Raw genomic sequence first — 24892 nt, forward strand, 5'->3', positions numbered from 1 at the left:
ATCAGTGGTTGGGACATAGACTGGGATTACTGTGCTGATTGACTACTGTGCTGTGTTGAGTTGTTTGCCTTGGAAACAAACCAAGATCATTCTGTTGCTTTTGAGATTGCATCCAGGTACTGTATTTCAGACTCTTTTGTTGACTATAGGGCTACTCCATTTCTTCTAAGAATTCTTGCCCACAGATCTAATGTCCTCTGAGTTAAAATCACTCATTCTTGTCTATTTTAGTTCACTGATTCCTAAGATGTCAGTGTTCACTCTTGCCCACATCTCTGACTTTACCATGTCCAATTTACCTTGATTGTTCTTTACAGCACTGAACTTTACTTTCACCATCAGACATATCCAAAACTGAGCATCATTTCTGCTTTGGACCAGCCTCTTCATTCTTTCTGGAGCTATTATTTTGCCCTTTGCTCTTCCCAGTAGCATATTGGACACCTTCCAACTTGGGGGGGTGCATCCTCTGGTGTCATTTTTTTTCTTTTTCATATAGTTCATGGGGTTCTTGTGGCAAGAATACTGGAGTGGTTTGCTGTTTCCTCCTCCAGTGGACCACGTTTTGTCAGAACTCTTCACTATGATTCATCCGTCTTGGGTGGCCCTGCATGGCACGGCTCATAGCTTTATTGAGTTACACAAGCCCTATCGCCACGACAAGGCTGTGATCCATGAAGAAGATAATGTCTTTGAAATCCATCTAAATTATTATATGTATCAAGAATTTATTTAGAGAGTTCTTTACATATTCCAGATACAAGTCCATTGTTAGATATGTAATATGTAAATATTTTCACTTCCAGCAAGTTTTAGCTTTTATTGCCATATTTTTAATTTCTAAAAGTTCTATTTCATTCTATTTTAAAGGTCAGCCTGATCTTTTTTTCAGAGAATCTTGTACTTTTCCCTTAAGACCTTCTTTTATATAGCTAATCCTTTAAATCCTTTTAAAGATCATTTCTATTCAAGAATTCTAACATTTAAAATTCTAATTCTGTCTTCTATTCTGTTTGCATACTCCTTTTCACATTATTGTTTCCTCATATGTTTTACAGTTTTAGACCATGAACTTGGCCTCATTCTAATTTAATCTCTTGAAATCCTGACAGAGACACATTAAGGGAATGTTCTTCAAGAGAGGTGCTATTTTTGCTTTTTGTAAGATACTCCAGGACCATCACCAGCTAAACTCTACATTTTATGCTATTATCTCAATTTAAAGTTTTCTACATCTTGCTTATGGCATGAATTTGAACACCAGATGGTTATGTGGTTATAAATCCTCAGGGATATCTTAAAAACAAACAAACAAATAAACTCCTATCCAAAGCTAATGGATTAAAAAAAATTATTTTAAAATTCTGCACTCTTTTATCCTGGTTTCATGTTGCAGTTGCAGTTTCAATTTCTTGTCTCTCAGGCTAAAGACTTTATCTCCTGTTCCTGCGTAGGGATTAGTAACCAAACTCCTTCCCTGCAGTAGCTGAAGCTTCAAGTCTCATGTTGACCTTACTGGCTTTCATTTTCCTTATTATTTTTGGTGACTAATGATTTCTTTTACTTTACTGTGAGCCTATCTCTTAATTTAAATATATATTGATGCCGGGAGCCAGCGTGAGGAACTCTGCCCGTGGCAAAGGTCATGAGGAAGGAGGCTCGGCATACGCAAAGGCAGGATCGAGCCTCAGGAGTCCCCCTGGATATTCTTGAGCATCTACCTCCAAAACCAGAGTCTGCCTACTTTACTGCTTTGTGCTCTCACCTCTGACTTTACGGGGGGCTGTCCCCCACCACCATCTCGCTGTCTCTGAAAAGGAATTAACTTACAGCTCCAGTTAATAAAATTCCTGGGCATAATAGGAGTGTTTAAATCCAACCCCCAGATGGCTCTCTAACTTGCCTGACAAGTTTACCCAGACTCCTACAGCTATGCATAAGATTGTTTACAGTCTCCCAACCAAGCTTAAGATATTCAAATAGCTTAGAGCCTCTTGGAGAGTTAGAAGCTGTCAGAATAAAACCAGTAGAAGATTTCACTGATGAGCCAATGCTTGCTGCCAAGTTTCCACATCCCCTGTATTGTATCCTTGAATGTGTATTAATTAATATAGTTGGTCGGAGAAGGCAATGGCACCCCAGTCCAGTACTCTTGCCTGGAAAATCCCATGGATGGAGGAGCCTGGTAGGCTGCAGTCCATGGGGTCGCTGAGAGTCGGACACGACTGAGAAACTTCACTTTCACTTTTCACTTTCATGCACTGGAGAAGGAAATGGCAACCCACTCCAGTATTCTTGCCTGGAGAATCCCAGGGACGGGGGAGCCTGGTGGGCTGCCAGACGTCTATGGGGTCGCACAGAGTCGGACATGACTGAAGCCACTTAGCAGCAGTAGCAGTATGTAGAAAAAATAAGTAGTGGCCTTGGTGTTAGCAACTTTAGACCCTTAAGGTAATAAATTCTTTCCTTTGGTGTAAACCCACTGCACCTCTGCCCTATAGGAATGCAACTTTATCTAACACCATCGGAGGATGGCACCAAACTTTAAAATAATTACTCTTAGAGAAAATAAGTCTTATGGTTGACAAAACTTTGTCAAGAGTCATAAAATGTTAATAGGCCTTCTGGTCAGAAGATGATGTAAATCACCTAAACCATTTGTATACGATAAGTTTGCAGAAAAGAAACCCTGGTTTCGATAAGGATCAAAGACTGCTGACTTCGCATGATTTCACACCCCCTATTATCCTCTATGTGCAACTTATGGTATAAAAGCCCCTGTTGAAAATAAAGCTATAGGCCTTGCTCACCAAAGCTTGGTCTCCCCATGTCATTCTTTCTCTCAACCTCTGGCTGAATTTCCATCTGGAGCACGAAGGCCCACCAAGCTTACTAATTTTGCCTGGGCTTCTAAGATCCGACCCGGGAGGCCTCAGTGTCTCCTCTCCCACGGGAGAACGGAAGGACACCTGTGGCCTACGTAAGTGGTGCAAACTTCTTGGCTTGAAGTTTTATTGGTTTTCCATGTAAACCAAGTTATTCAGCCCCTTTTCTCCACTGAATTTTCCTGCTGATCTATCCTCATTCTATTACTCTTTATATCTTTGATTAATATTTAATTAAAGCCAGTGTACTTGCCGACGCCGTCTCCCCTTCAATTTCCCTGGATCAGCCGGGGCTGGACCCTGGCATATTTCATTTAGAAACAGTATATTTATAAATATTTGTTATATTGTACCCACTATTTCTTCTATTTAGTAGTGGAATAGTTTTCAAACTATCTAGACATCTATTTTCCTCTTTAGCTGTTCATAACAAATTTAGCAAAGCCGTGTATGAATCCTTTAGTTAAACAATGTCAGTATTCACAATGGAGATATATGTGTGGCTTTGGAAATAAATATGCTTTGAGGGTATAATTATGAGGCTCTGTCTCTCAACATAAATGTCACATCTGAAGAGAAGACTTCCTTGACCAACTACCAGCTCCAGTCTTTCTAACCCTTTCTACCCTTTGGTCTAGTTTAGTTTCTTCAAAGCATTCACAGTTTTTTATTTTTTTGATTCTTATCACATACTTATTATAAGTCTCCTCCCCACTGGGAGGTAAGTTCATAAGATTGAGCGTCAGATCAGAGCAGGATATATAATAAATTTACCCCATCTAAGGAGTCACTAAGATACTGGTGATGTGAACACATGGAGTATGACATAGGGGACCAGAGAAACATGAATGGAATGTGAGTTCAACAAAGAAAATGGAAATTTAATAAAATGTATGTACAGTATTATAAGAGAGAATGAACATCTTTAAAACAAAAAATGTTAGCAAAATCTGGATGACAAAATCATTTTCATTGCAAATCAGTTAACCAACAATGAAAAACTTTTCATCACCTGCAGTTTTGCATGTAGATAACTTTTTAAGTAAAGGTTTCCTTTTTATGTAAAGTACATACTATTTCAAAACAGAGTAAGAAACAACATCCCAGGAAGTGTCTGGTCATGCCCACTAGGGATGACATATCACTCCAGTCGAGGCTGGAAAATCTGCCCCAAAGAGGTGAGCTGCCTGAGCACAGCGAGCAGCAGAACCTTCCCTGGGTTTGCTCTTAGGAGATACAGAATCTAGAAAAGTATGTCTGAGGGCAAGAATTTGGCAACATATCTCCAGCTCTGGCCAGGGTTAAGGAGATCTGTTCTGAGGCATATATCAGTATGCCTATACCTCAGTGGTACAAGGATTACTGCTTTGCTTCTGTAGCCTGAATGAAAATGCCATTGGGAGCATCTGTTTGATCTGATTTCATTGATCAATAGCAGGCAACCATCTGATTAAAAGTGTGGTTGTCCAGGTGTTTTGTATGGCAAGCATGGGCATTTTGATCTTTGAGAAGGGTTGTTGTTGCTGCTGCTGCTGCTGCTGCTGCTAAATTGCTTCAGTCATGTCCAACTCTGTGCGACCTCATAGACAGCAGCCCACCAGGCTCCCCCATCCCTGGGATTCTCCAGGCAAGAACACTGGAGTGGGTTGCCATTTCCTTCTCCAATGCATGAAAGTGAAAAGTGAAAGCAAAGTTGCTCAGTCATGTCTGACTCTTTGTGACCCCGTGGACTGTAGCCTACCAGGCTCCTCCATCAATGGGATTTTCCAGGCAAGAGTTCTGGAGTGGTTGCCATTTCCTTCTCCTGAGAAGTATTATCCCTCCTTATAATTAGGGAGCTGGCATTCTGGTTTATACATAAGTTTCTGTGAACTTCGTAGGTGGATCAGTCCCAATCAGCATTAGTGCTACGTCAAGTTTAATGTCTGTCAAGCTGAAGATCAGACTGAATTTTGATCAGGGCAGCAAACCAGTGTCCAAGACTTGTGCTTCCTAAATGCTCATTCCTGGGCTACCAGCATCAGACAACCCAGGAAGCTTTTTATCATATTGAGTCATAGCCCCTTCATAAGTCTTTCCTCATTCAGAGCTGGTGTGAGATGGAGAGAAGGAAAAGGGAATCTGTGTTTTCAGAAGCTTTTCTGATAGATTTTATGCAGCAGATGTGGGAAATTGTGTCCTAGATCATTTTCTTTTCCATCTCCTTGTAACTGGAATGTGCATCCTTTTTTCTCCCCCCCTGCCCCCAAATAATGACTCTGATTGCAGAAGACTTAATTGAGTTTAATGCAATCGCCAGTGCTGTAGGCCTAATCATCCTATGGGTAATTGTATTTTGAAATAAGAACTTGTTAGTGCAACTAAATCTCTGTAGCATTAGGATTGTCTCATCCTTTGGAGCAAGGAGAAATATAAGGTTTAATTCCAATGTCCTTTTACCCACCCTTCTGCATCACTCTCACACATTTGGTGTCTCTTTCCTATTCATCCAGGCTGGATATATGGAACATGTATGTCCTAAAGTGACATATGCAGTGATCATAAACCAGCTGCCTCTGTGCATGATTTGAGCTGGCTCTTGAAGATTCCCTTGGAGGCACAGGGTTTCACATAAAATCTCATATCTCTTCCAGTCACTTTCTCTGCAGAAAGCATCTACTTCTTTCTGGAGTAGATGGAGAAGAAATCAGATTTAGTATTTGAGCCTTGGGGTGCTATGATTCAGGATTTCTGTTATTTTGGTTGGGAACAGGGTAGAGGGATTTTGATATCTTACTTTCTGCTGTTATACAACTAGGAAAGGAGAAAAGGAATCAACAGGGAACAAGCGGACTGAGCAAATAATCACATATGGCTTTCACCCAAGAAAGTGAATTGATGCCTTTTAAAAATTTTATTTTATTGAAGTATAATTGATTTATGGTGTTGCATTAATTTTTGTGGTATAGCAAAGTGGTTAAAATGTATATATATATATATATAATATATATATATATTATGTATATATATGTATATACATGTAAATATATATTATTTTTCTTATTTATTGTGATTTATTACAAGATATTGAAAACAGTTCCCTATATCATACAGTAGGACCTTGTTATTCATGCATTTTGTATATAATAGTTTGCATCTGCTAATCTCAAATTCCCAGTCCATCCCTCCCCACCCCCCTTCCCCTTGGCCACCACAAGTCTGTTCTCTGTGTCTGTGAGTGTGTTTCCATTTGGTAGATATATTCATTGCTGTCATATTTTGACTCCACATATAAGTGATATAATATGATATTTGTCTTTTTCTGACTTATTTCATTTAGTATGATAATCTCTAGGTCCATCCATGATCCTGCAAATGTCATTATTTCATTCTTTTTTTATGGCTGAATAATATTCCACTGTATATACGTGTCACATCTTCTTTATCCATTCATCAGTCAGTGCCCCATTTGTGTGAAGCATTTTTGAGGATGAAGACTGCAGGTTTCACAAGAGTTAGGGCTATCTTGTGATATATATATATATATGTTAATATATATATTATTAACAACAAACTGCAGAAAATTCTTAAAGAGATGGGGATACCAGACCACCTTACCTGCCTCCTGAGAAATCTGTATGCAGGCCAAGAAACAACAGTTAGAACCAGACATAGAACAACAGACTGGCTCAGAATTGGGGAAGGAGTACATCAAGGCTGTGTATTATCACCCTGCTTATTTAACTTATATGCAGAGTGCATCATGTGAAATGCCAAGCTGGATGAATCACAAACTGGAAACAAGATTGCTTGGAAAAATATCAAAAACCTCAGATATGCAGATGACACCACCTTTTTGGCAGAAATAGAAGAGGAACTAAAGAGTCTCTTGAATGTGAAAGAGGAGAGTGAAAAAGCTGTCTTAAAACTCAACATTCAGAAAACTAAGATCATGGCATCCAGTCCTGTCACTTCATGGCAAATAGATGGGGAAACAGTGGAAACAGTGACAAACTTAATTTTCTTGGGCTCCAAAATCACTGCAGATGGTGACTGCAGCCATGGAATTAAAAGACACTTGATTCTTGGAAGAAAAGCTATGACAAACCTAGACAGTGTATTGAAAAGCAGAGACATTACTTTGCCAACAAAGGTACATATAGTCAAAGCTATGGTTTTTCCAGTTGCCATGTATGGATGTGAGAGTTGGATCATACAGAAGGCTGAGTGCTGAAAAATACATGCTTTTGAACTGTGGTGTTGGAGAAGACTCTTGAGAGTGCCTTGGACTGCAAGGAGATCCAACCAGTCCATCCTAAAGGAGACCAGTCCTGAATATTCATTGGAAGGACTGATGCTGAAACTCCAGTACTTTGGCCACCTGATGTGAAGCATTGACTCATTAGATCATGGATTGCCCTGAACAAAAAAAAAAAAAAAGGAAAATATAAAGCTTCTAGAATAAAACCTAAGGGAATATGTTTGCTAAAATGTGTTAGAACAATCACTAAGTATAAAAGAAAAAAATTACATTTAACTTTATAAAAATTTGCCATTTCTGTTCCTCAGAAGACACCATTAAGAAAATGAAAAGGTAAGCCACATGCAAAGAGAAATATTCACAGTATATATATATATCTATATCCAGATACTATCAAGAATTCCTATAATTGAGTAATAAAAAGATAACTCAATAAAAATGAGCAAAAGACTTGACCAAGCACTTTGTAAAAGAAGATATATGAAGGGTCAATAAGCATATGAAAAATGATCAAGTTCACTGAGTGAATTCAAATTAGAACCACAATGACCACTTCCATCCATAAGAATGGCTAAAATGAAAAAATAAAATAACTTATAATACTAAATGTTAGCAAGAATGTGGAGCAAGGGACTGTAACTCTCATACATGGCTGGTACAACCATTTCAGAAAATTATTTGTTAATTTCTTATAAATTTAAATATTTGATATTATGATACATTTAAATATTTGATATATTATGATACAGAAATTCCACTTCTGGGTAAATAAAAGCCCAGATAAAAAATGATAAATAAAAACAAAAGTCAATAAAACTACATGTGTATAAAAGTTATATTCTTTATAGCCCCAAACTGAAAACAACCCAGATGACTGTCAACAGGAGAATGGATAAACAAACTGTGGTATAACCATTCAATGGAATACTACTCAATAGTAGGAAGGAGCAACATGGATGAAGCTCAGTTGCATTATGTTCACTGAAAGAAGCCAGTCACAGAAAAGTCCATTCTCTGTGATTCTATTTGTATGAAATTCTGGTTTAGTAAAACTAATCTACAGTGGGAGGAATCAGAATAATGGTTGCTACTATTGGTAAGATTGGACTAAGAAAGTGTTGCCAAAACTTGGCCTCTGCTCACCGATGATAAATAGAAACATGGAGAGAGTTTTGGATGAAGTAGAAAAAAGAAGCTTTAATTGCTTTGCCAGGTAAAGGGGAGCACAGTGGGCTAAGGCCCTAAAGACTGGGAGACCCACCCTGGAGAGAAGAGAGAGGAATTTCAGTGTTCAAGGAGCGGGACGTGATCAGCTCGTAGAGAGTTCTTGGATTGGTTGGCATCAAGGTGAAGTTTCAAGCATCATCAACCTTCTGGTTTCAACTAGTTTAGGGTCTATGATCTTGTGGTCAGTAGTTCTCATCTGGAGTGTGGTCGGCTTCCTGTAAAAACTGCTTCGGAATGTGTGTCAGGCCTTCATCTATACCTTTCAGAAAACTGGGAGTTTGGTGATTCTGTTGTGTGGCAGAATTATAGTGTAAATTGTTACCAGTTCCCTAGCCCAACAGCTCTTCTTTCTTTATCTTCACATTTCCCAATCATTTACTCTTGAGTCAGCATTTTACTTCAAAAGACAAGGACACAGTGGCTTGTGCATGGTTTCAAAAGGGCAAGAGATAACTTTCTCAACTAATGGGAATGTTCTCTACCTTGAACTTGAGGCTACACAGGTGTATTTATTTGTCAAAGTTCAGAGATTCACTCTTAAAATATATTGGGTTGACCAAAAAGTTCATTCAGATTTTTCCATCCAAGCGAAATTTTGGCTAACCCAATATTTTTAATAAAAGCATTAGTTCGAGACTTGCCTGGTGATCCGGTAGCTAAGACTCCATGCTTCCACTGCACAGCACCTGCATTTGATCCCTGGTCAGGGACTAGACCCCACACGCCACAACTAAAGATCTTGCATGCCACAATGAAGACTGAAGATCCTGCATGCCGCAGCTAAGATCTGGTGCAGCCAAACAGATAAATAAATTTTTGTTGTTGTTTTAGAAGAGCATTAGTTAAAAAGAAGAAATAGAACCACTGTGGGTTGTTCATGTTGAAATGCTGTGTTCAATTTTTAGTACATTTTCGAAACAATAAATCAAAGTGTGTTCAGAGCTGGGTCCCCAGGAGGAAGAAGGATCAGGAAGTGATGATGCAATGAGAAAGGTAGGGAATGAGGAGGCGCAGGCTAGAGAGAGGGGACGAGGGAAGGTATTGTGGCATTCTAGTCATTCATTGGGAAAGCAGGTGTGTAGTTATATATTTGCCTATAGTCATTCCTCGAAACTCTGGAGGGCATAACAAAGACCAGTGGGTAAAAGGTACAAAAAGGAAAATTCTTCCAGATACCAAGCAATGAGGTTGCAGAGCAAAGCAAAACTTGGGCAGCCAACAGGAAGCCGCACAGAGCCTGGACAAGAGGTGGCAGAGGCCTGGACCACACGTGCTGTGGGGATGGAGAGCCAGAAAAGGAGAGTGGGTTTGAGAAATGGCAGGAAGTACAGCTGATGTGTGTGTGTGTTTGTGTGTGTGTGTGTGAATGTGTGGGGGAGAGATGCAAAGGAGAACAGTAAATTAAGAATGATTCGCACATTTTTTCTAAGAAGACATCGATGGTCTTAGTATGTGTCATAGGATCTTATGAATCATGAACTTGTTTTTAAATGTTAGGCTTAAAAACTGTGCAATTGTGTCTGACTAAGAATTGAAATAGATTTTAAAGAAAATGTGAATGAGTCACAGAGCTGTTGGAAACAAGAACCAGAAGCCAAACCACCCACCTGTGTAACACCGCAAAGCAATAGTAAGAAGGTAAGTTGGCCCTTTCAGCTCCAGTGCACCACCCTGGTTCAGCTTCCAGCACTTAGTTAATCTGACATGCCTCTTGTTTATTCGGTGGTTTATGTTGTCCATCTCTGCCCGCTAGAATGTAAGCCTCCTAAGAGCAAGGATGTTGCGGTCTTACTGCCGGATGCCCAGCAACTAGCACACAGATGGTGCCCAGTCAACACCTGAGGCTTGGAAGGTTTCAGGCAGAGTTTATCTGATGATGGCTGCCTGGTCACTAGGAATGAAGAACTGCAGAAACACAAACGCTAGCCATTCATAGATGCCGCTTTCAGATGTTTGCTTCCAAGTCTAAGGCACTCTCCCTACATCCTTGTGGCACTCATGCCTCAAGCCAGTGCACCTCCCATGAGCCTCTGCCTTGCTCCAGCTGCTGCTGATCAAACAGCTCCAGCCAGGGCTCCAAACAGACCAGTGCTGCCAACACACGCATCCTGTGCTGCCTGGGCACCTCTGATGCCAGCGTGTGAGAGGCTACAAGAACCTGCTGGGCACTCAGTTCAGTTCAGTCGCTCAGTCGTGTCCGACTCTTTGTGACCCCATGGACTGCAGCATGCCAGGCCTCCCCTGTCCATCACCAACTCCTGGAGTTTACTCAGACTCACGTCCGTTGAGTCGGTGATGCCATCCAACCATCTCGTCCTTTGTCATCCCCTTTTCTTCCTGCCTTCAATCTTTCCCAGCATCAGGGTCTTTTCCAATGAGTCAGCTCTTTGCATCAGATGACCAAAGTATTGGAGCTTCAGCTTCAGCATCAGTCCTTCCAATGAATACTCAGGACTGGTTTCCTTTAGGATGGACTCATTGGATCTCCTTGCAGTCCAAGGGACTCTCAAGAGTCTTCTCCAACACCACAGTTCAAAAGCATCAGTTCTTTGGCACTCAGCCTTCTTTACAGTCCAACTCTCACATCCATACATGACTACTGGAAAAACCATAACTTTGACAAGATGGACATTTGTTGGTAAAGTAATGTCTCTGGTTTTTACTATGCTGTCTAGGTTGGTCATAGCTTTTCTTCCAAGGAGCTGGGCAATCACAAATGTGCAGCTCAGAAATGTGAGTACTGCTGGACCACCCTTGATCAAGCGGGGACAGATACTGACGGACAGATATTTCCCCCTACTGTAATCAAGGCTGATAGTCCTGAGAAGACACCATGCCGGAGGCTCAGGCAAGATCGAGCAGCACCTGTCGCAGGGGCCAAACTGATAATGCATCTGAATATTGGTTTTCCCTTTTCCCTCATTCCTAGTTCCTCTCCGTCCTTCTCCACTCTTCCGTGGGATCATTTCCCAAGTAACTGACTTGCATGTGTGCATTTGTCTCAGGCTCTGCTTTCTGGGTGACCCAGGCTAAGACAACAATCCAATTCTCACTTCCTTGAATCTGAAAGTGTTCTGTTGTTTCAGGAAAATCCCCTATATATAGCTCAGACTTCTCTGGCAACAAGAAGGATGCCTCAAAACCCTTTAACTCCCTGGTTCCCTGAAGTTCTGAGGCGAAGTGAGGATGAGCAAAGTGGTACCCAGGTAAAGGCAGGGTCCCGGACCCTCACCAGCTACTGTCCAGTGGGTACTGGCAAACCCTCTCTGAATAGCAGCCAAGGGCAGTTGTCATTGGATGTGGAAGACGAGTACCAGGCTGGGGATGGCAGCTGACTGGAAGCGAACTGATGGGCTGGACAAGTGGGTGGCATGGAGATTTCTCATCTTCTGCGCCATCAAAGCCAATCGTTGGTCAAATCCCTCTCCCTTGCCTTCGCAAATCAAGGTGAAGACTTGCTTGTCCTCAAGCCTAAGCAGTAAATGTTTGCCCAAATTGTTTTCCAGGAACTTGGAGTTTGCTGTGTCTGGTTCAAGCGGAGCTAGTTAAGACTGATTAGAACCACCAGCCCTCCAACTGGGCGTGCACACGTGTCCGCTGGGTGACTTCTTGAAGGTAGAGGACCGAAAACCCCACCCTCAGATGGTGCCATGTGCCTCCACGTTTGAATGTGGGGAGACCTGGAGCTTAGTCATGACTGTGCAGAATGACAAATGCTGCCCCTGCCCCAGACTGCCCACGCCTCAGCCCACGCTGGTTCTTTATGCTTTATGCCATAAATACCCAAGCCCCCTGCCTCTGAGGAGGTGAGTCTGAGACAGGTTTTGCCGCCTCCTCACGTGGCTGATTTGTGAATAAACCCTCTCTCTGTTACAAACCTCAGTGTCTCAGCGCTTTTGCTTGCCTCGTGTCAGGCAATAGAAACCTGAGTGGTAACGGCTACGTATCCAAGTGAACCAGTGAGATCACCGAGAGGGGAGAGAGGCCTTGGGGCTGGAGACGCAGCACAGGCAGGAACAGCAAAGTTCTTCCTCTCTGGTGGGATCTGTGTCTTATTCCCTGGCCTTTCTTTCTATTTGTTGAGCTAAGATTCACATAACAAAATCGACTGCTTCGCAGTGTACAGTTTAGTGGCATTTGGCGCAGACCTGTGTTGTACACCTATCACCTCTCAGTTCAGTCAGTTCAGTCGCTCAGTCGTGTCCAACTCTTTTCGACCCCATGAACCGCAGCACGCCAGGCCTCCCTATCCATCACCAACTCCCGGAGTTCACTCAAAGTCACGTCCATTGAGTTGGTGATGCTATCCAGCCATCTCATCCTCTGTCATCCCCTTCTCCTCCTGCCTTCAGTCTTTCCCAACATCGGGGTCTTTTCCAATGAGTCAGCTCTTTGCATCAGGTGGCCAAAATATTGGAGTTTCAGCTTCAACATCTACCTAGTTCCAAACAATATCACCACCCAAAAAGGAAATTGTATTCCCCTTAAGTCATCAAGTCCCATTCTCTCACCTCCCTTTCCAGACCCTGGCTACAATTACTCTGCTTCCTGTCTCTATGGACTTGCCTGTTCTGGATATGCATATAAGTGGAATCATGCAGTATGTGTGACCTTCTGTGTCTGAATGTTTTCCACATTCATCCATGTTGTAGCATGGGTCAGAACTTCATTCCTCTTAAGACTCAATGATATACAATGTGAGGCATCACATTTTGCTGATCTGTTCATCACATGATGGACATTTGGGTTGTTTCCACCTTCCTCTGACTATCGTGGTTAGTGCTGCTATGACCATTTGTGTACAAGTATGTGTTCAAGTCCCTGTGTTGGAGTCTGAGTTTAAAATTAGGAGTGGAATCACTGCCCATCCATTTTCACATGGGCTTTTTTTTTTTTAACCAGTGAACCTGTGTAAGTCCCAGTGACTCTGTTTGCCAATTGGTTTCCAGAGGAAATCGATAACCTCTTTATACCAAACATCTGTAAAAGGATTTATGTGACCATGTAACTGTATTCATCCCTTGTATCCATGGAAGATTGGGTCCAGGACTCTGCCATGCTCAAGTCCCTCATATGAAATGATGTAGTACAGTGAGCACCCCGGATCTGTAGGTTCAGTATCCGTGGATAGGGAGAGCTGACTGTACATGCATTTGGCCAAAGCTGAAGAAGCTGGCTTCTGAGGACGTCTGAGGGAGCTGACCGAAGTGTGTTGCCGTCTCCTTTTTCTTCACAATAAGGATCTCAGTCTTACTGTGAACTGATTCAGATGGGTTGGTGAATTTGGCTGAGGGTGAACGCTAGGTGTGTGCTGGATTTGGGCACAGCTATGATTTCATAGAACTGATGCTTTGGACTGTGGTGCTGGAGGAGACTCTTGACAGTCCCTTGGACTGCAAGAAGGTCCAACCAGTCCATCCTAAAGGAAATCAGTCCTGGGTGTTCATTAGAAGGACTGATGCTGAAGCGGAAGCTCCAATACTTTGGCCACTTGATGAGAAGAACTGACTCCTTGGAAAAGACCCTGATGCTGGGAAAGATTGAAGGCAGGAGGAGAAGGGGACGACAGAGGATGAGATGGTTGGACAGCATCACCAACTCGACGGATGTGAGTTTGAGTGAACTCCGGGAGTTGGTGATGGACAGGGAGGCCTGGCGTGCTACAGTCCTTGGGGTCACAAAGAGTCGGACACGACTGAGCAACTGAACTGACTGACTGATGAAATCATTTCAGGGAAGCAAGCCAGCAGTGTCACTGTGTCCTGATGTCCACATTCCCTTGTGGGAAGTCCTTCAGCTGGGTGACTGGTTATTTGTATTGGTTACCATGTAAGCATTATCTAGAACAAATCTTGAAAAAAAAAACAAGGAAAAATAGAATGGATTTGATACTACAAAGCTTAAGGTCAGTTTTCCGAATGGAAACAACTACCCATACTGTGACTTGTTGAAGGTTTATCTGCTTTCCAAAGTGTGAATGCCCTGTAGACTGAATTCAGAAATGTCTCACTGAGGCACTTTTAAGACATTAAGTCACCACTGGCTTTGATTCGAACCAATTCTAAGAAATGGATACTGTTTTAAACAAAATATGTCCCAGAGTTCTCTTTGGGCAAACTATCTATTTTGAAAAGTTAAGCTTGTGTCTGAGTATACATGTTAGTGGGGGACGAATCTGTGGTCAAGGCTGAGACGTGAAATGCTAACAGGGACAGACAACGCATTAAAAACATGCATGGCCCACCAGGTCTCAGCCCCTCACCTTTTAATTCAACTCAAGAGCTTTTACTTCCCCTGTGTGTACAAGTGTCCAGGTGCCTCTGCAAGAGAGACGCTTTTCCCGTTCCCGCCATGGTGTCTCTCCTGCTGTGAGCTCTCAAATCACCCCGCTCTCAGATTTTCTGCTTGGAGGTCACTGACAATGGAGCGATTTAAACACAGGCTGCATTGCTGAGGTGTTTAAGGTTTTGTTCATAAATCTCTGTGGGAACCTTGCACAGGCCCTGCTTCAATTATTTTCTTTCAGAATCTCAAGGTCGACAGAAACAACAACCCTTTGGGAGCCAGCTTGCTATTTTGATTTTAACCCCCATCATCACCAATCTGACAAAGTGTTTTAATGGTAATGGTTTTCATGAGAAAGCTGAATTTGCATCTTGGGGTTTCATGCATATTTTAGTAATGTATGCAGAAGGGAAACTGCAAGGAAACATGGAGAATGTTAGCATTGAGAATTTAGGGGGAAAAATTAGCCAAGATTCCTAGGAAGACTCCAATTCTAAATTCTACAGTTCCAAACAAAGGTTTCCTTACTATCTCATCCCCACAAAAATAGGGTTCCCAGAGCAACCTGATCGCTGTAGCTCTTTCATTTGCCTGGCATTGTGCAATATAATCCTCTCTTAAATCTCATGAGTGGTGTTTTAACTCCTGCCTTCTAGGTGAAAGAACTGAGGCCCAGAAGGAAGCAGAGTATGCTGGCCAGAAGCGTGGAATCAGAAGGAAACAGAACTGGGGTCAAATCCTGTCTCCACCTCTGTCAAGTTATTTGATCTCTCTTTTCTCAGTTTCCCTGTCTGTAAAATGGAACCAAGAAAACCTTAGTAACCAGGTCTTTTGGTTGCTGAGGGGATTAAATGGGTGTATAAATGCACTTAACTTCTCAGGAACACTCCAAATCCGGTCCTTCAGCCCCCTCAGCAGGTTTTAAATCCCTGGCTTCTGTTCTTGGAAAGGCCTCTCAATCTGTTTGCGTTTGTCAAAGTGAGGCTGTAAAATTGAGCTCATCCACCACCTACAAGTGTAAGCCATCTCACTGGAAAATTTCCATAAAACTGTTTGTTCTTTGCTGAACTGGAGATAAGAAGAGTTTCAATGTCGCAGGGATATCATGAGGGGAAAAGTGAGATAATAAGCACAGGGCCTGCCATGTAATATTTACTGTGTCTTATAACCGTATTATTATTACTAAATCACACACTATTTAATGTCTATTATTATTTTTACTATCACTTAGCCTTTAAAATCTATGCTAATTTCCTTGCCCTCTACCCATATCAAGGGAAAAAAAATTATGTCTCTACTTTTTTATAGAAAGTAATTATTCTTCAAACATATCCATTTATTTTCCATTTTTAGACTGGACATTGACTTCGCTGTACCATGTACATTACAATCCAGGTACTAGATGGCATCAGGAGACCTATGTTCTAATCTCCAACAGCATGAATTTATTCTGTGACCTTGGGCAGGTCATTTGACGTTTCTGTTCCTCCATTTCTTCATCTGTTAAAAGAAAGAAAGAACTAAAATCTCTTTTAGCATTCAGATTCTATGTTTGCAACTCTTCATATGTGTCGGTACACATGAGTGTTATCTCTGCATCATAATTATTTTAATTATTTAAAACCACTTTGTAACTAGCTCATTTAAGCCTTTATTTCTATTTTTCTTATGAGATAATGCACAAAGTTCTGCAGGAGGTAAACAGCAGAAACAGAACTAGGAAATACAAGCCTTGGCCTTCAGTTTCTGGTTTACCTTGGAAACCGTCCCACAGACTTCGCTGGAGGTGTGGGAAATGAGAAGACAATGGTGTGAGGCACGCTTCCACCATCACCGGTTCTCAGGGATGCTCTTGTCCATCTTTAGGGCAAATGTTTCTGCTTTTCTCTACTTTGGACATTTTTCAAAAATAGCTCAAAATTTCTCAAAAAACATTATCAACAGTTTTAAAGATGTATTTCTTATATACACATATATGCACATGTTTATGAAGGTGGAAAAAATTGTTCAATTCCATCCAGCTCGTGGTAGTATGCCATTTGATAGCTTCGATATTTTAAGTGCTTAAATTTAGAAGCTACAAAGTATTCTTCCCCTGTAACTGAGATTCTAGATTTCCCTTTTACTACTTTATCCTTAAAAAATTTTTTGGAAGCCTGAGAACACTCTCATCATTATATTAACAAAGTCTTAGGTTGACCAAAAGCTTTTAAAATTTGATGGAGTTTGGAGTAAAAACAGAATTAAAGGCTAGGAAAACACATCGATTCCTCATAATCGTTCTTATCCCAGGAGGGATTTTCAGCCTAAACTTCTGGCAGAGGCGCTTTGAATGATTTGAAATGATTTGAAACCTACCTTTCAATGTCCTGGAATGGGCAGGTGCTGCAGAGATGGGGAGGACTCCGTAGGTTTATGGAAACAACATGAGCCTCTCTGCTGTTGCCAGCCTTGGGCGGGGCTGCTCCTCCTGGAGTCACTCATCAGTCACGTGAGTGTAACTCCCCTTCCTCCTAGCGCTCCAGAAGGACCCTTACTGAGCACATTTCCTTCCTTTTCTTTCTTTTATGTAAGAGTGGTGTAGCCCAAATTCAGCATAATGCCAACTGGTATTTTAAAAGGTGATTTTAGGTGGTATATGGACAAGACACTTTATATATTAATCAGTTCAGTTCAGTTCAGTCGCTCAGTCGTGTCCCACTCTTTGCGACCGCATGAATCACAGCACGCCAGGCCTCCCTGTCCATCACCAACTCCCGGAGTTCACTCAGACTCACGTCCATTGAGTCAGTGATGCCATCCAGCCATCTCATCCTCTGTCGTCCCCTTCTCCTGCCCCCAGCCTCCCAGCATCAGAGTCTTTTCCAATGAGTCAACTCTTCACTTAAGGTGGCCAAAGTATTGGAGTTTCAGCTTTAGCATCATTCCTTCCAAAGAAATCCCAGGGCTGATCTCCTTCAGAATGGACTGGTTGGATCTCCTTGCAGTCCAAGGGACTCTCAAGAGTCTTCTCCAACACCACAGTTCAAAAGCATCAATTCTTCGGTGCTCAGCCTTCTTCACAGTCCAACTCTCACATCCATACATGACCACAGGAAAAACCATAGCCTTGACTAGACGAACCTTTGTTGGCAAAGTAATGTCTCTGCTTTGGAATATGCTATCTAGGTTGGTCATAACTTTCCTTCCAAGGAGCAAGTGTCTTTTAATTTCATGGCTGCAGTCATCATCTGCAGTGATTTTGGAGACCAGAAAAATAAAGTCTGACACTGTTTCCACTGTTTCCCCGTCTATTTCCCATGAAGTGATGGAACGGGATGCCGTGATCTTCATTTTCTGAATGTTGAGCTTTAAGCCAACTTTTTCAGTTTCCTCTTTCACTTTGATCAAGAGGCTTTTGAGTTCCTCTTCACTTTCTGCCATAAGGGTGGTGTCATCTGCATATCTGAGATTATTGATATTTCTCCCGGCAATCGTGATTCCAGCTTGTGTTTCTTCCAGTCCAGCGTTTCTCATGATATACTCTGCATATAAGTTAAATAAGCAGGGTGACAATGTACAGCCTTGACGTACTCCTTTTGCTATTTGGAACCAGTCTATTTTTCCATGTCCAGTTCTAACTCTTGCTTCCTGACCTGTGTACAGATTTCTCAAGAGGCAGGTCAGGTGGTCTGGTATTCCCATCTTTCAGAATTTTCCACAGTTTATTGTGATCCACACAGTCAAAGGCTTTGGCATAGTCAATAAAGCAGAAAAAGATGTTTTTCTGGAATTCTCTTGCTTTTTCCATAATCCATGTTGGCAATTTGATCTCTGATTCCTCTGCCTTTTCTAAAACCAGCTTGAGCATCAGGAAGTTCATGGTTCACATATTGCTGAAGCCTGGCTTGGAGAATTTTGAGCATTACTTTACTAGCATGTGAGATGAGTGCAATTGTGCGGTAGTTTGAGCATTCTTTGGCATTGCCTTTCTTTGGGATTGGAATGAAAACTGACCTTTTCCAGTCCTGTGGCCACTACTGAGTTCTCCAAATTTGCTGGCATACTGAATGCAGCACTTTCACAGCATCATCTTTCAGGATTTGGAATAGCTCAACTGGAATTCCATCACCTCCACTAGCTTTGTTTGTAGTGATGCTTTCTAAGGCCCACTTGACTTCACATTCCAGGATGTCTGGCTCTAAGTCAGTGATCGCACCATCGTGATTATCTGGGTCATGAAGATCTTTTTTGTACAGTTCTTCTGTGTATTCTTGCCATCTCTTCTTAATATCTTCTGCTTCTATTAGGTCCACACCATTTCTGTCCTTTATCGAGCCCATCTTTGTATGAAATGTTCCCTTGGTATCTCTAATTTTCTGGAAGAGATCTCTAGTCTTTCCCATTCTGTTGTTTTCCTCTATTTCTTTGCATTGATCACTGAAGAAGGCTTTCTTATCTCTTCTTGCTATTCTTTGGAACTCTGCATTCAGATGCTTCTGTCTTTCCTTTTCTCCTTTGCTTTTCACTTCTCTTCTTTTCACAGCTATTTGTAAGGCCTCCCCAGACAGCCATTTTGCTTTTTTGCATTTCTTTTCCATGGGGATGGTCTTGATCCCTGTCTCCTGTACAATGTCACGAACCTCATTCCATAGTTCATCAGGCACTCTATCTATCATATCTAGGCCCTTAAATCTATTTCTCACTTCCACTGTATAATCATAAGGGATTTTATTTAGGTCATACCTGAATGGTCAAGTGGTTTTCCCTACTTTCTTCAATTTAAGTCTGAATTTGGCAATAAGAAGTTCATGATCTGAGCCACAGTCAGCTCCTGGTCTTGTTTTTGCTGACTGTATAGAGCTTCTCCATCTTTGGCTGCAAAGAATATAATCAATCTGATTTCGGTTTTGACCATCTGGTGATGTCCATGTATAGAGTCTTCTCTTGTGTTGTTGGAAGAGGGTGTTTGCTATGACCAGTGCATTTTCTTGGCAAAACTCTATCAGTCTTTGCCCTGCTTCATTCCATATTCCAGGGCCAAATTTGCCTGTTACTCCAGGTGTTTCTTGACTTCCTACTTTTGCATTCCAGTCCCTATAATGAAACATCTATTTTGGGTGTTAGTTCTAAAAGGTCTTGTAGGTCTTCATAGAACTGTTCAACTTCAGCTTCTTCAGTGTTACTGGTTGGAGCATAGACTTGGATTACTGTGATATTTAATGGTTTAGTTTTGTATTTTAAAATGTATGTTAGAAAACATCGAGCCCTTTGAGGTTGGCCCTTTTATAAATGAAGAAGGAAATGACAACACGCTCCAGTATTCTTGCCTGGGAAATCCCGTGGACAGAGGACACTTTGGATTATAGTCCACAGGGTCACAAAGAGTTGCACATGATTTAGCAACTGAACACAGCAGCTATTAGAATTCCCACTTTACAGATGAGAAATCGCAGGCACAGACAGGTTAGGTGACTAGCCCAAGGGATTCAGCTGGATAGTACCAGCACTGAGATTCAAACACAAGCAGTCTGGCTCCAGAGCCTCACTCTTACACTGTAGATTCCTTGAATAAATATATAAGCAGGGAATTATTGTAGCATAATAGTGAGATACACAGCACTCTTATGATGTATTTCTATTAATTTTAAGCAGTAATTATTTGTTATTGTTCACACAATGTAAAGCTGCTGGAGGCTTGGTTGACCTCGACTGTGCTCAGCTGGGTGGCTCTGCTCCAGGCCAGAGAGCAGCTGACTATCCACTTTCCCCGTGGGAACCAATATTACCAGTTTCTTGGGTATCTTTTATTTTGTGAAAGTCGCTCAGTCATGTCTGACTCTTTACAACCCCATGGACTGTAGCCCACCAGGCTCCTCTGTCCATGGAATTCTTCAGGCAAGAATACTGGAATAGATTGCCATTCTCTTCACCAGGGGATCTTCTTGACCCAGGGATCAAGCCTAAGTCTCCTGCATGGCAGATAGATTCTTTGCCATCTGAGCCACCAGGGAATATATATATATATATATATATATATATATATCCACCTTTAAACAAAATAGTGGCATATTTTACATACTTCTGTACTTTGAAGAAGCTTGGCTTTAAAGGTTAATTATGGAAAACAATATGGAGGTTTCTCAAAAAATTAAAAACAGAACTACCTTTAGGATGCAACCATCCCACCACTTCTGGGTATACATCCAAAGGAAGTGAAACCAGGATGTAGCATTGCTTGCAGTAGCCAAGGTATGAAAACAGCTAAATGCCCATCAATGGTGAATGGATAAAGAAAGTAGAGTGTGTGTATACACACACACACACACACACACACACACACACACACAAAGGAATATTATTCAGCCTTAAAAAAGAAGGAAAATTCTGGGACTTCCCTCATTCAGATTCTGTGCTTCTGCAGGGGGCACAGATTTGATCTCTGGTGGGGGAACTGAGATCCTACAAGCCGTGAGATATGGCCAAAAGAAAAGGAAAATTCTAGCACTTGTAACAACATAGATGAACTGAGAGAACATTGTGACTAAGTAAAATAAACTGGATGAAGAAACACAAATACAAATACTGCATGGTCTCACTTATGTGTGGAACCTAAAAATGTCAAAGTCATGGAAATAGAGGAGCAGGACCTGGAGGCGGGGAGAAGTGCAGAGACAGTCAAGGGGAACCAAGTGTCAGTTATGAGATGAATCAGTTCTGGAGCTCTAATGTACTAACATGATTATAGCTAACTATTTGTATTGTATACTTGAAATTTGCTAAGAAGGGAGATCTTGTTATCAACAAATGTGTACGCGTGCAAGCACACACACACACCCCCCTCTTAACAGAGACTCGTGTTGTGGCCATGGAAATTCTGATTCAGGTGTGAAATGGGGTCCTGGATATGTATTTTTTTTAAGTTTTTCCAGATGATCCTGATGCTTGGATTAATTTGACAATCATTTCCTTCTGACAACACGGCAAAAATGATCCAAAGCACCAAGACAGAACAAAATGTTTGTGTGCATTAAAATCTATCTCATTACAAATTAATCATTTAATTCACTGAAGCAAAGGAGAATGAGAGGACCACAACCAGAAGAGAATGAAGTGTCTGACCAGGGTTGTGCCCTTTTCTTTGATTTTTCTCGTCCTGGAGATGCTGGAGCAGGTATGGATATCCAGAGGAATCAGAGGAGGAACCTTGCAGAAGGAAGCAGGGTTGGGAGTGCAGGGACCAGAGAACTGGGGATCAGGCGGACCCCTGCCATGGACTCGCCTTGAGATCTAGAGAGATTTACCTCACTTTCTGTGCCTGTTTTTGCATCCATTGAATGGAGATAGTAATAGCTATCCGAGTACGCTAGTTTGAACACTGGAGTTTAGATAAGAGAGTGAACAGAACGTGTTTAGTCTGTGCCAAACACGTGAAAATGAAAGTATTAGTCACTCAGTCGTTTCTGACTCTCTGAGACCCCATGGACTAGAGGTGACCACGTTCCTCTGTCCATGGAATTCTCCAGGCAAAAATGCTGGAGTGGGTTGCCATTTCCTTCTCCATAGTCATCAGCGATCAAGTTGTGTCCCTTTCCCCTACTTGAGCTTGCTATCAGGAAACAGGTGCTGAGATTAAAAATCTGGTGAGGATTAGTCACTTTTTACTCATCTTTTTTTTCTATATTGCTTCTGTCCTTCAAAAAGAGTGAAAGGTAAAAATACACATTTGAGGGTTTCGCATAGTAGTTGCTGTGAAAAGTTGATCAACAGAAACCTTAATTAAAGAGTTGGGAAACCAGAAGAGGGAGCTGTTCTGTCCTGAGACCACGGCAGAGCCCAACAGGAACACAGGCTCCTCTTTCATGGCAACAGTTCCGCCAGCGAAAAGCCCTGGCCTCCTGGTTTACTGCAGCCCTCCCAACTTCCTCTTCCCCCATAAAAGTGCTGTCTCTGCCTTGCTGTGCAGCCCCTGCTCTCCACAGCTAGAGAAGCTCCGGGTGCAGCAACAAAAACCCAGCGTAGCCAAAGTAAATAATAAATTCGCTGCTGATCCTGAATAAACCTGTTTTATGGTTGCGGAAATAAGCAGCAGGTCAACACTGTGAATCCAAGCCTAAACCTCCGCTGACAACAGCGTGAACCAGGGTTTTGCTCACATTTAAATTGTTTCCCTGTTTTAGTTTTTTAGCTTATTCTCAGAAACATACTGCCCTGGAGCATGGACTTTGCCTCTGACACCTTGGTCAGCGAAGGAGAGCAAAGGGAATGTGTGCATGCGTGCATGCTAAGCCGCTTCTTTCATGTCCAGCTCTTTTCAACCCTATGGATTGTAGCCCACCAGGTTCCTCTGACCATGGGGATTCTTCAGGCAAGAATACTGGAGTGGGTTGCCATGCCTTCCTCCAGGGGATCTTCCCAATCCAGGGATTGAACCTGCATCTCCTGCAACTCCTGCATTGTAGGCTGATTCTTTACCTCTGAGCCACCAGGGAAGCCCGAGCAAAGGTAATATAAGGTGGCAAATAGGGCATGGCTCAAATACGGGGAGAATGGGAGTTTTCTGAATGTCTTGGCTACTCAGGAGATCACACACCTTCTATCAGTGTGTTCTATTTTCTCGATCCCTGCCTCCCCCATGGGCTGGGGGGCATGCTGGCCGCACAGCCTGCAGGGAGTGGAAGAATGAGCTTTGCCACCAACTTCTATTTCTCAGGGCAGACATGCAGGTATCTGAAAACACCCAACATGATGGACTTGCTCCCAGCTGCCTGCAGCTCCACCTGAAGTGCAAACATCTCCTCCAGGACCCAAAGAACATGAGCTTTGAAAGCCACTGTCAGACTGCAAAGTAGCTGAATGGTGACCGAGGCGTTTGCAGCCCACCTGACTTCACCCCTGGGAGGGTGGAATGTGCGTTGAGGCACTTTCAGCAGAATAGCCGAGCCTGTCATATCCAGGGAAATGTTTCTGTGTGTCATTTCCTCCGTGTCTCATTTTAGAAAAAAGAATTAGATTCAGTCTTTGTGACCTTCATGTTTAAGCCTTACAATGTCTGTCCTTAAAAGTATTGCTCATTGTCAATTTTAAAGTTTAGGAGACAGCACTGAGACTCTTTTGGGGGAAAGAGGGGATAAATCTTAGCAAGAAGTGATGCAATGGTAACGTAGTAACAGGTCCAATTGATTAAATTACCCACGGAAATCTCCCATTGGCATCAGGAAGGGATTTGCATCAAACTCAGGGTGGAGTGTGAGTCACTCTGAGTCACGGACCATATAACCTCATAGAATTCTTCAGTTTGGGATCACATTACCTTATTAACAAGAAAGGTGAATTTCTGAGTGTCTCCGTTTTTCTCTCAACAGCTCCTAATCATCCCAAATGAAAGAATATAGTCACAGTGTAGATTATCTAAAGTGGCAAATAATGTAAACATTTATGTGCCCTTTGTTTTCAAATACTAAGTGCATTTTTGGAGCTGTGGGGGCTGTTTGCCCTGTCAGAACAAAGATCATTCCAGATGGGGAAAATGTCTAGAGGAAATGATTTAAAGTGAAAATGAACTTGGCAAGTACGAGAAATTGTAACAGAGTCAGTATGGCAACAGCAGAATAGAAGAGAGAGAGAATGGACAAGGCCAGGCTGAAGAGGCAGGTGAGGGCGTGATCCTGCCAGGGTAGAAGGAAAAACCAGGGAGATGGTGCTTCAGGTCCAGAGGAATAGATACAGGGGACTGGACTGCTGTGATAGGAGTGGAGATGGACTGACATAGGGCTTGAGGTGCAGTTGACAGAACAGGCTGTGGATTAGACTACGGTGGTGGCAAAGGGGGTGATGGGGAAGGGGGGAGAGTTGAGAAGAATAAATAATCAAAGGTAGCTTCTCAAGCCAAGTCTGAGATGCAGGCCTTTTTGAGGGAGAGGTGGAAGAGTCCACATCAAAGGGTCTCGTTTTGGCCGTTGTAAGCGTGGAGAGACCGTTATGCCCCTAAGTGGTGATGTCCTGTAGGAAGCTAGGTACCTAAGTGTGGAGTTCCTGGGAGAGGTCAAGGCTGGTGATGATGATTTGGGTGTCACTGGCTTCCAAATGGCCCTTAAAGCTCTGAGACTAGATGGAATCACCTAGGGGGAGGGTGTTCAGTTCAGTCGCTCAGTCCTGTCTGACTCTTTGCGCCCTGTCCATCACCAACTCCAGGAGTTTACCCAAACTCATGTCCATCGAGTTGGTGATGCCATCCAGCCATCTCATTCTCTGTCATCCCCTTCTCCTCCTGCCC

At 42.3% G+C, this 24892-nt stretch overlaps 1 protein-coding gene across 1 annotated transcript in view; it reads right to left on the reverse strand.

Moving 5' to 3' along the window:
- Positions 1 to 15952: 15952 nt before the first annotated feature.
- LOC147359043 (uncharacterized) overlaps positions 15953 to 24892 on the reverse strand; it is a 48295-nt gene continuing 39355 nt past the window's right edge. The window contains exon 3 of the transcript XR_015140161.1: positions 15953 to 16137. The gene's annotated coding sequence lies outside the window, so the exon portion shown is untranslated. The remainder of the gene's footprint in view (positions 16138 to 24892) is intronic.

Source organism: Bos grunniens, chromosome 14 (assembly GCF_055505025.1).
Source record: "Bos grunniens cultivar Pamir isolate PY7600 chromosome 14, Bosgru_T2T1.0, whole genome shotgun sequence".
Taxonomy (NCBI): Eukaryota; Metazoa; Chordata; class Mammalia; order Artiodactyla; family Bovidae; genus Bos; species Bos grunniens.